Source organism: Schistocerca nitens, chromosome 8, assembly GCF_023898315.1.
Source record: "Schistocerca nitens isolate TAMUIC-IGC-003100 chromosome 8, iqSchNite1.1, whole genome shotgun sequence".
NCBI lineage: Eukaryota > Metazoa > Arthropoda > Insecta > Orthoptera > Acrididae > Schistocerca > Schistocerca nitens.
Window position 1 is genome coordinate 301,167,524 of NC_064621.1, and position 11,579 is coordinate 301,179,102.

At 43.2% G+C, this 11,579-nt stretch overlaps 1 protein-coding gene across 1 annotated transcript in view; it reads right to left on the bottom strand.

The window, feature by feature from the left end:
* LOC126199100 (cytochrome P450 6k1-like) overlaps nucleotides 1-6,344 on the bottom strand; it is a 202,178-nt gene extending 195,834 nt beyond the window's left edge. Inside the window, exon 1 of the mRNA XM_049935850.1 lies at nucleotides 6,310-6,344. The gene's annotated coding sequence lies outside the window, so the exon portion shown is untranslated. The remainder of the gene's footprint in view (nucleotides 1-6,309) is intronic.
* Between the last annotated feature and the right edge of the window lie 5,235 nt (nucleotides 6,345-11,579).

Below are 11,579 nucleotides of genomic sequence, written 5' to 3' on the forward strand. Positions count from 1 at the left end.
CTGCTCGCGTTGGTCGAGATCCAATGACTATTAGCAGAATATGGAATCGGTGGGTTCAGGAGGATAATACGGAACGCCGTGCTGGATCCCAACGGCCTCGTATCACTAGCAGTCGAGATGACAGGCATCTTGTCCTCATGGCTGTAACGGATCGTGCAGCCACGTCTCGATCCCTGAGTCAACAGATGGGGAAGTTTACAAGACAACAACCATCTGCACGAACAGTTCGACGGCGTTTGCAGCAGCATGGACTATCAGCTCGGAGACCATGGCTGCGGTTACCCTTGACGCTGCATCACTTCCAAGGAAGTTTCATATCAGCGCACACTCCGCTGCAGAGTGAAAATCTCATTCTGGAAACATCCCCCAGGCTGTGGCTAAGCCATGTCTCCGCAATATCCTTTCTTTCAGGAGTGCTAGTTCTGCAAGGTTCGCAGGAGAGCTTCTGTAAAGTTTGGAAGGTAGGAGACGAGGTACTGGCAGAAGTAAAGCTGTGAATACCGGGCGTGAGTCGGGCTTCGGTAGCTCAGATGGTAGAGCACATGCCCGCGAAAGGCAAAGGTCCCGAGTTCGAGTCTCGGTCGGGCACACAGTTTTAATCTGCCAGGAAGTTTCATATCAGCGCACACTCCGCTGCAGAGTGAAAATCTCATTCTGGTAACCCCAAATGTTTGCGTGGTTGAGTAATTATGGTGTACGCGTACATGGATACTGGTGTTTGAGCAGCGATCGCCAACATAGTGTAACTGAAGCAGAATAAAGGGAATCAGCCCGCATTCGCCGAGACAGATGGAAATCCGCAGTAAAAACCATCCACTGGCTGGCCAGCACGCCAGACCTTGACACCAATCCGCCAGGTGGATTCGTGACGGAGACCGGCACGACTTCCTCCTCGGGAAGCAGCACGTTAGACCGCGTGGCTAGCCGGGCGGGCAATTACAAGGTGGTTTAATACTCAAGAAAATAGATCTTAATGGGGCAGATGATGGGAACATGAAAACAGAATGCATGAAAGTAGACTTCCAAAACTATTTCTTGACTGCAAATGTAGAGGGATATCTACATCAATACACTGGCAAGCCACCTGACGGCCTGTGGCGGCGGATGCTTCTGGTAGCACCAATCTCCTCCCCACCACCCTTTCCCTTTCCAGTTCCATTTGCGAAACGAATGATGGTGAACGAAAAGAAGAGGCAAAAAGACAGCAAGGAAGAATGATTGTCGGTGGGCCTCTGTATGAGATCTGTTATCTCATAATCTAAGACACTTTTTTCTCTTTTTTTTGGGTCATCAGTCTTCTTCCTGGTTTGATGCAGCCCGCCATAAATTCCTCTCCTGTGCCACCCTCAGAGTAGCACTGCAACCTACGACCTCAATTATTTGCTGGATGTATTCCTATCTCTATCTTCATCTACAGTTTTTGCCCTCTACAGCTCCCTCTAGTACCATGGAAGTCATTCCCTCATGTCTTAACAAATATCCTGTCTTCTTATCCCTTCTCCTTATTAGTGTTTTCCACATATTCCTTTCCTCTCCGATTCTGCGCAGAACCTCCTTATTCCTTGCCTTATCAGTCCACCTAATTTTCAACATTCGTCTGTAGCACCTCCTCTCAGATGCTTCGATTCTCTTCTGTTCCGGTTTTCCCAAAGTCCATGTTTCGCTGTCATACAATGCTGTGCTCCAAACGCGCACGTTCTCAGAAAGTTCCTCCTCAGATTAAGGCCTATGTTTGATACTGATAAACTTCTCATGGCCAGGAATGCCCTTTTTGCCAATGCTAGTCTGCTTTTGATGTCCTCCTTGCTCCGTCCATCATGAGTTATTTTGCTCCCAATGTACCAGAATTCCTTAACTTCGTCTACTTCATGATCCCCATTTCTGATGTTAAGTTTCTCGCTGTTCTCATTTCTGCTACGTCTCATTACTTTCGTCTTTCTTCGATTTACTCTCAATCCATATTCTGTGCTCATTAGACTGTTCATTCCATTCACCAGATCCTGTAATTCTTCTTCACTTTCACCCAGGATAACAATGTCATCAACAAATCGTATCGTTGATATCCTTCCACCTTGAATTTTAATTCCTCTCCTGAATCTTTATTTTATTTCCATCACTGCTTCTTCGATGTACAGATTGAACATGGGGGCGAAAGACTACATCCCCGCCTTACACCCTTTCTAATCCGAGCACTTCGTTCTTGGTCGTCCACTCTTATTAGACTAGGACACTTAGGCTAGTATAAGTACCATAAGACAAAACGGAGGGGAAGACCACGAAAGAGATGGCTGGATCTTGCTGACCAGAATAGGTCATATCGCCTAAATCTATAAAGGGAGAAGAACATAATTTTTAAAAAATGGCATGATTACCGCCTCGAACTGCTGATAAAATTGTTTTAGCTACCAGTTTCGGTTCACAGGCCATCATGTATTGAAATAAAACGTAAGTAACATTACAAGACTGAACTTCCACAGACCTGTTACGTGATTAAATGCAAATTAGAACACACGCGTAATAAAATGTCACCAACTCATTTACAGCAACATGTTAGGCGAATATAAAATCATTGACATCAGATAATAAAACCGTGAATTTGTCACTGAAGTTAAAAAGTATGACACACACACACACACAGTGATAGTCATATCATTAAAAAAAAGATTCGTGTTTAAACAAAGTTAGCTGTTGTCACATCGTGATATAAATTATCGAAATATTAACTGTGGTAGGCAGTAGGCAGTGCACTGTTTCGTGTAACGTCAGCAGTCGGGATTAACGCTATGAACTGATGCATTTCACGTAGAGCCGACTGCACAGCTGATCACTGTAGTTGTAGGCCCAAAGATCGTCATAGAGGTGATCCATAGTGGTTGGTAACTTTAAGGTGCACCCACACGATGCCTTCTTTGTGTTCAACTTCGCTCATCAGCATAAATTTCCAACAGCGCAACTACGCATGCACATTTGTGCATACGTAATTTCCTGGACATGGAGGCCGTGAGTAAAGCGCTTTACTTCTCGGCTTTGGTGAGAATCTTTGCGCTTTTTTTTGCAGACGACAGACAGCTGAGGACCATGCTTGTTTGGCTGTCTAATGTGTTCAGGTTATGCTGTTGAGCGATTTATGTGCAACTATGTCTGCCGACTCCAAAGGAAGCGCGTTTAAGTTAATAGGTGATTACAGACAAAGGAAACTCGTGTCGAACACCACTTCTAATGATTATTAGAATAAAAACTTGAGAAATGATGTCCTCAGCGTCAAGTATTAGAAAAAAGTCTAGTAGTAAAGAATAAGATACGTAAGTTTCGAAGTAAAAAAAACAAAACAGAAAGGAATAAACCAGAAATTTATAAAAAGTGTGTACGAAAAACTGGACGAATATCCATGCTATGGCGACTTAATTGCACCACTAAACAGCCTGACTTCTGAACAAAGGAAATGATGAGGTTTGTATAGCTCCTCAACAGACTACTACAAATAAAACTTCAGTTCCAATGGATTCTGGCGTCTGTGAAATTCCCAAGTTTGTCGAGTCGGAGGATGTTAATCTTCATATAATATTTCGTCATTAAAGTTGTGTAAACAACGTTTTTATAAAGTAAGGTACAAATGACGTGTCTCAAGTTAATTAATCTTCACATGAAGATTAAGAACCTCCATTAAGAATTTCTCAGTTTCGGGAATAATCACTGAAATCAAAAAAACTGGTTCAAATGGCTCTGAGCACTATGGGACTTAACATCTGAGGTCATCAGTCCCCTAGAACTTAGTACTACTTAAACCTAACTAACCTAAGGACATCTCACACATCCATGAATCACTGAAATGCTTTGTTTTTAAATACGAAAGAAGTAGTTCAAACTCTCGTAAATAGCCGGTTATAACTAACGAAATTTTATTTCCAGCCTTATGGTTGCAGTTTCCTAGACAGACAATCTAAAATCTCACTGTGACCCCCTTCTCAAATTAGCAAACAAAGCGTCACTTTGTATTTCTCGTTCTGTATTATTTAGACACTTCTTTACCTACGGTCACTTTTGCGTTTTCTTTCTCTGACACCTTTTCATCGCAATAAACGTAGCATAAACTCCCAAGAAAAGAACGGAATCCACAGCAGACTGCTTGTGCAATGTGGTAACTTGTGGAAATGAGAACGCCATGCGTATATCTGTTCTTTCCACAAATTTTTGTGTATGGCCTTCTATTCCCAGTATGTCTGCAATTACGCACGAGGAAAGTGGTATCATGTGGACATACCTTAAGATTATACAAGTTATGTGCCATATGCTACGATAAGTAAATGTGACAGTCATAACAGATAGTCTGTGTATTGCATCTAATAGCAACTTAGACGTGATAGCCACAGGTACCCTGACAGAAACAAAATGTATAAAAGTAACGACTTACATACTCTCATAGACGCTAGTGTGAAACAAACTACAGACATATTTCTCACGTGCAACGCTTTCGCCTTAAAATAACTTTTAAGCACAGGGCGTAAACATACAGGAAATATATGTAGAACCGAATTGTCTGAGTATCACATACGTTATTACTCAAAGATGTTTTTTTCGTCTGTACGTCAGATCTCCCGTATAAATTAATTATGATTAATTATTGAGAAATCATTTTCAAGATTTTGTGCACCGCTAATGACGAAAAATACACAAATAGTTTAAATTTAATGTTTTCGTTACTACACTTTAGTTTGAAAACATTTTTTATAAAAACAATGTAGGTGTAATCTCTTGACAATCTGTTTAGCTAACGTGCATGACAGCTATTGCAGTTGCTTAGATACTTTATTCAAGTTAAGTGCCTCGAATGCGATTTCGATCGTACACGTCGATACAAAGAATTTAGAAGGCGCCATCTATTGACAATCTAATTTTATTAGTATGCATGTTTACTTTATTTAAGCAAGTGTTGTATACTGTGCGAATAAACTGAATTACATGAAACCGTTAACCTATATCACCACAAACTCATACGGCCCGGAATATCCATTTATTGTTAATTTTTCTTAACAAATGAATAATTAAAAAATAAAAACTGTCAGAAGTGTGCTAACTTCTTCCTTCCTGTAATTCAGTCTTCTACACTCCCATGGACCGAGCGAGTTGGCGCAGTCGTTAGCACACTGGACTCGCATTCGGGAGTAAGACGCTTCAAACCCGCGTCCGGCCATCCTGATTTAGACTTTCTCTGATTTCCCCAAATCCCTTCAGGCAAATGCCGGTATGGTTCCTGTACAAGGGCACAGCCGACTTCTTTCCCCATCTTTCACTAATCCGACGGGGCCGAAGACCTCGCTGTATGATTCTCTCCCACAAATCGACCAAGCAACCAATTCCCACGGGGCACAACATGCAGACCGAGAGGGAGTCCTCCGATTCAAAGCTCAACGGTAACAATTAGTGCAAGACAAAGACTTTGTGTCAGCAACTTACTTACTTCACCTCTATCAAAATCTCTGGTAGAAGACAGATACATTAACTTGCAAAAAAACATATTATCATTCTGTCCGTCTTTTCCCTAAAGACTATGAAGCGCAAACACATAATTCTGGTAACGTGGACCAAAAGTGCGTTCATTGCTCTGCAAGGCTGTATACAGGAGAGTTCAACGACAGTTCAGCTACCATGTGTCGCCACAATGGAAAGGTTAACTTGGAGCCCATTAAAGTTTGTGAAGAGCTTCAAAAACTCACAGAGCAAAATGACGACTATACGAAGAACTACCTCGAAAATATTAGACAATTTAAAAATACTCTGGCATTTCTTTCGGTTTGACATTCCTGGCAGTGGACCATGACGCTTAAAAATTCGTAAAATTCATCGTCGGGTTTGTCATACCGTAGGAACTTTGCAACCTCCTCCAGGAGTTGCACCAACTTACGTTGATCTCTTTACTATACATTTTGATACTGCATTACGACATACAAAAAATAAAACTAATCTGAGAAACACCTCTGTTTTATATATGTTTTACAGTTAACCATATTGTGTATGATGACATCGATGTTTGACAGTGAGACTAATATTTGTTACCTCCGTTCAAAATATAATACGTTTTATTAATAAATACTTGCATTTACATATTTCTCCGTTATTACCTACCGGTGATTGGTCAGAATACATTGCGAATTACTTGATCCCATAGACAAATAACTCGATCTCACGTAACAAACTAACATGGCAGTTGCGTCTAGTGTATGACCAGTTAAAATTTTACACAAGATAATAGGTCGTGGATATTAGCTAGTGTTTGTGTTGGTTAGGTTGTAAGCCAGGAGCGGTACCCACCTGGCGGAAGTGTTGGCTCCAGCGGCGGCTGCGGTAGACTGCGCTGGCGGTCTAGTGCGCTGGCCGCACTGTTATTATCATTGGCATTGTCATTCGCCGGGGTACCTGCAGCGAGCGCGCACGCCCTGCAAACAGCCGCCTTAACCGGCCCAGGGGGACGCCACTCAAGGCGTGCCGACTAAATTCCTTTCTCCGCTCGTAATCGGCACATTTGCGAATTGGCGTCGAGTTCCGTGACAGCAGTCCCTGACCACTGGACGTCGAGGGACATTCGCGGGGCCCTCGACTATAGAACTACGGTAGGTAGCCACTTGTATGCAGGGTGGTCCATTGATCGTGACTGGGCCAAATATCTCACGAAATAAGCATTAAACTAAAGAACTACAAAGAACAAAACTCGTCTAGCTTGAAGGAGGAAACCAGATGGCGCTATGGTGGGCCCGCTACATGGGGCTGCTATAGGTCAAACGGATATCAACTACGTTCTTTTTAAAATAGGAACCCCCATTTTTATTACATATTCGTGTAGTACGTAAAGAAATATGAATGTTTTAGTTGGACCACTTTTTTCGCTTCGTGACATATGGCTCACAATTTTAGACGAACAGTTGGTAACAGGTAGGTTTTTTAAATTAAAATACAGAATGTAGGTACGTTTGAACATTTTATTTCGGTTGTTCCAATGTGATACATGTACCTTTGTGAACTTATCAATATGGTTCAAATGGCGCTGAGAACTATGGGACAGCCCGCATCTCGTGGTCGTGCGGTAGCGTTCTCGCTTCCCACGCTCGAGTTCCCGGGTTCGATTCCCGGCGGGGTCAGGGATTTTCTCTGCCTCGTGATGGCTGGGTGTTGTGTGATGTCCTTAGGTTAGTTAGGTTTAAGTAGTTCTAAGTTCTAGGGGACTGATGACCATAGATGTTTAGTCCCATAGTGCTCAGAGCCAACTATGGGACTTAACTTCTGAGGTCATCAGTCTTCTAGAACTTAGAACTACTTAAACCTAACTAACCAAGGACATCACACACATCCATGCCCGAGGCAGGATTCGAACCTGCGACCGTAGCGATCTCGCGGTTCCAGACTATAGCGCCTAGAACCGCTCGGCCACTCCGTCCGGCGAACTTATCATTTCTGAGAACGCATGCTCAAAATGAAGTCCGTCAACCTCAATGCATTTGGCAATATGTGTAACGACATTCCTCTCAACAGCGAGTAGTTCGCCTTCAGTAATGTTCGCACATCCATTGACATTGCGCTGACGTGTGTTGTCAGGCGTTGTCGGTGGATCACGATAGCAAATATCCTTCAACTTTCCCCAGAGAAAGAAATCCGGGGACGTTAGATTCGGTGAACGTACGGGCCATGGTACGGTGCTTCGACGACCAATCCATCTGTCATGAAATATGCTATTCAATACCGCTTCAACCGCACGCGAGGTATCTGCCGGACATCCATCATGTTGAAAGTACATTGCCCTTCTGTCATTCAGTAAAAGATCTTGTAGTAACATCGGTAGAACATTACGTAGGAAATCAGCATACATTGCACCATTTAGATTGCCATCGATAAAATGGGGGCCAATTATCCTTCCTCCCATAATGCCGCACCATACATTAACCCGCCAAGGTCGCTAAGTTCCACTTGTCGCAGCGATCGTGGATTTTCCGTTGCCCAATAGTGCATATTATGCCGGTTTACGTTACCGGGGTTGGTGAATGACGCTACGTCGCTAAAGAGAACGCGTGCAAAAAATCTGTCATCGTCCCGTAATTTCTCTTGTGCCCAGTGGCAGAACTGTACACGACGTTCAAAGTCGTCGCCATGCAATTCCTGGTGTATAGAAATATGGTACGGTTGCAATCGATGTTGATGTAGCATTCTCAACACCGACGTTTTTGAGATTCCCGATTCTCGCGCAATTTGTCTGCTACTGAAGTGCGGATTAGCCGCGACAGCAGCTAAAACACCTACTTGGGCACCATCATTTGTTGCAGGTCGTGGTTGACGTTTCTCATGTGGCTGAACACTCCCTGTTTCCTTAAATAACGTAACTATCCGGCGAACGGTCCGGACACTTGGATGATGTCGTCCAGGATACCGAGCAGCATACATAGCACACGCCCGTTGGGTATTTTGATCACAATAGCCATACATCAACACGATATCGACCTTTTCCGCAATTGGTAAACGGTCCATTTTAACACGGGTAATGTATCACGAAGCAAATACCGTCCGCACTGGCGGAATGTTACGTGATTCCACGTACTTATACGTTTGTCACTATCACAGCGCCATCTATCACAAAGCTAAAACAGACGTCCAACTAAAGCATTCATATTTCTTTACGTACTACACGAATATGTAAAAAAAATGGGGGTTCCTATTTTAAAAAACGCAGTTGATATCCCTTTGACCTATGGCAGCGCCATCTAGGAGGCCAACCATAGCGCCATCTGGTTTCCCCCTTCAAGCTAGACGAGTTTCGTTCTTTGTAGTTCTTTCGTTTGATGCTTATTTCCTGAGATATTTGGTCCGGTCACTATCAATGGACCACCCTGTATATTTATGTATTGAGACGTTCCTCTGCTTGCCAACATGGCAATGCATTCGAAACTCAACAGTGTCTCTTCAAGATGCTCCTCCGATTACTTTGATCTTGTGCATCCCCTTCTTCTGCACCAAATGTTCTGATTGTCACCGGTCGTCCCCTTCTTCTTCCCTCAGTTTCCCAAGCCAGTAACAGTTTTGGTAATTTTATTTCCTTTACATGTACCTCATACTCAGCAAGCCACCCTGCGGTGTATGGGGAAAGGATACTTCTGATATCACTAACTGATCCCCACCCCCTTTCGTTATTCCGTTCGCGAATGGCGCGTGGCAAGAATGACTGTCGATAAGTGTTGGTTCTAATTTCTCGAATTTTCTCCTTGTAGTCATTTCGCGAAACGTATATTGGTAGAAGTAGTATGTTCTATCACTCTTCCCGGGAAGGACACATTCGAAATTTCAATAATAAACATCTACGTGATGCACAAAGTGTTTCTTGCAGGCACTGCCACTGGAGTTTGTGGAGCATCTGTGGAACACCTCGCGCTTACTAAGCGATCCCGTGACGAAAAGAGCCGCTCTTCGTTGGATCTTGTATATATCTTCCATCAGTCCTACCTGCTAAGTGTCCCAGATCGCTGTACAGTACTCAAGAATCGGTCTAACAATCGTCTCATCAGCCAGTTATTTAGTATATGAATTACATTTTCTATGAATCGGTATTGCATCTGCTCTTCCTACTACTCGTCTTATGTCGTGATTCAATTTAAGGTCGTTCTGTACAGTTACTCCTAGATAATTCACGGCAGTGCCTGTTTCGAGCAAACTGTCATCAGTATTGTAGTTGTGCACTGGTGTATTTGTTTTCCTGTGTGTGCGCAATTTTTCACATTTATTTGCGTTTAGGGTCAACTGCCTCTCCCTCCGTCTTTCAACAATACTTTAGAGGTCATTTTGCAAACCGTTATTGTCTTCTGGTGTTGCCACCTTCTTATGGACAACCGCATCATCTGCCAACAGCCTTAAAGAGCTTTCGACACTTCCCACTAGATCATTTGCATACACTGTAAACTGTAACGATTCTGTCCTACTTCCTTGGAATACTCCCGAAACAACCTTTACATTTGTGGATTTTGTTCCGTCAAGAGTGACGTGTTGAATTCTGTCTGCAAGGAAGCTAATCTGGTCAGATACTCGGTAATTTCGTATTTTTTGTCACTAATCGGCAGTGCGGGACAGTACCAATTACCTTCCAGAAGTCGAGGAATATACCACCAACCTGAGCGCAGATGTCTACAGCGCTGTAGATCTTGTGGAGGAACAGAGCGAGCTGAATTTCACAAGAAGTCTGCGGAACCCATGTTGAGTATTACACAGAAGATATTCGTTCTCTAAAAACGTCAGGAAACATGAGTGTAAAATATGTTCCGTAGTTCTACAATAGATATATAGGTCTATAATTATGTGCACCTGTACTACGACCCTTTTAGAAAATGAAATAACCTGCTCTTTTTACCAGTCTCTAGGTACCCTTGGTTGCTCCAGCGACCTACGATAAACTGTTGCTAGAAGGGGAATAAGTTCTCAGTTCTTCTTACATGCCCGTAAAACCGTAATTTTCTTCGATCCGTCACATCACACATTCCTCCCCCTACTTCCATTATCCTTATCACTCCGATGTTCTTTGCTTTAAATCTTTGCTGATCTCCAGAAATACATCTCTAACACTTTCAACTTATTTGTACGTCTATGATTTGTTGTCCAGATCTCTGCTCCCTACATGGCTATACCCTCTAACATTGACTTCCATATGAGTCTTTACGTTCTGTTCACCATATTCCTGCTCCATATGATTTAATGCAGCATCCCAACGACCTGATCATTACTAACGCATTTAATTTTTTATAACTAATCTGTAAACTCAATTTTTTACATCATTGCTAGCTGATTAAATATATACACTACTGGCCATTAAAATTGCTACAACACGAAGATGACATGCTACAGACGCGAAACATAACTGACGGAAAGAAGGTGCTGTGATATGCAAATGATTAGCTTTTCAGAACATTCACACAAGGTTGGCTCCGGTGGCGACACCTACAACGTGCTAACATGAGGAAAGTTTCCAACCGATTTCTCATACACAAACAGCAGTTGACCGGCGTTGCCCGGTGAAACGTTGTTGCGATGCCTCGTGTAAGGATGAGAAATGCGTACCATCACGTTTCCGACTTTGATAAAGGTCGGATTGTAGTCTATCGCGATTGTGGTTTATCGTATCGCGACATTGCTGCTCCCGTTGATCGAGATCCAATGACTGTTAGCAGAATATGGAATCTGTGGGTTCAGGAGGGTAATACGGAACGCCGTGCTGGATCCCAACGGCCTCGTATCACTAGCAGGCTGTAACGAATCGTGTAGCCACGTCTCGATCCCAGAGTCAACAGATGGGGAAGTTTGTAAGACAACTACTATCTGCACGAACAGTTCGACGACGTTTGCAGGAGCATGGACTATCAGCTCGGAGACCATGGCTGCGGTTACCCTTGACTCTGCATCACAGACAGGAGCGCCTGCGATGGTATACTCAACGACGAATCTGGGTGTACGAATGGCAACACGTCATTTTTTCGGTTTAATCCAGGTTCTGTTTACAGCATCATGATGGTCGCATCTGTGTTTGGCGACATCGCGGTGAACGCACATTAGAAGCG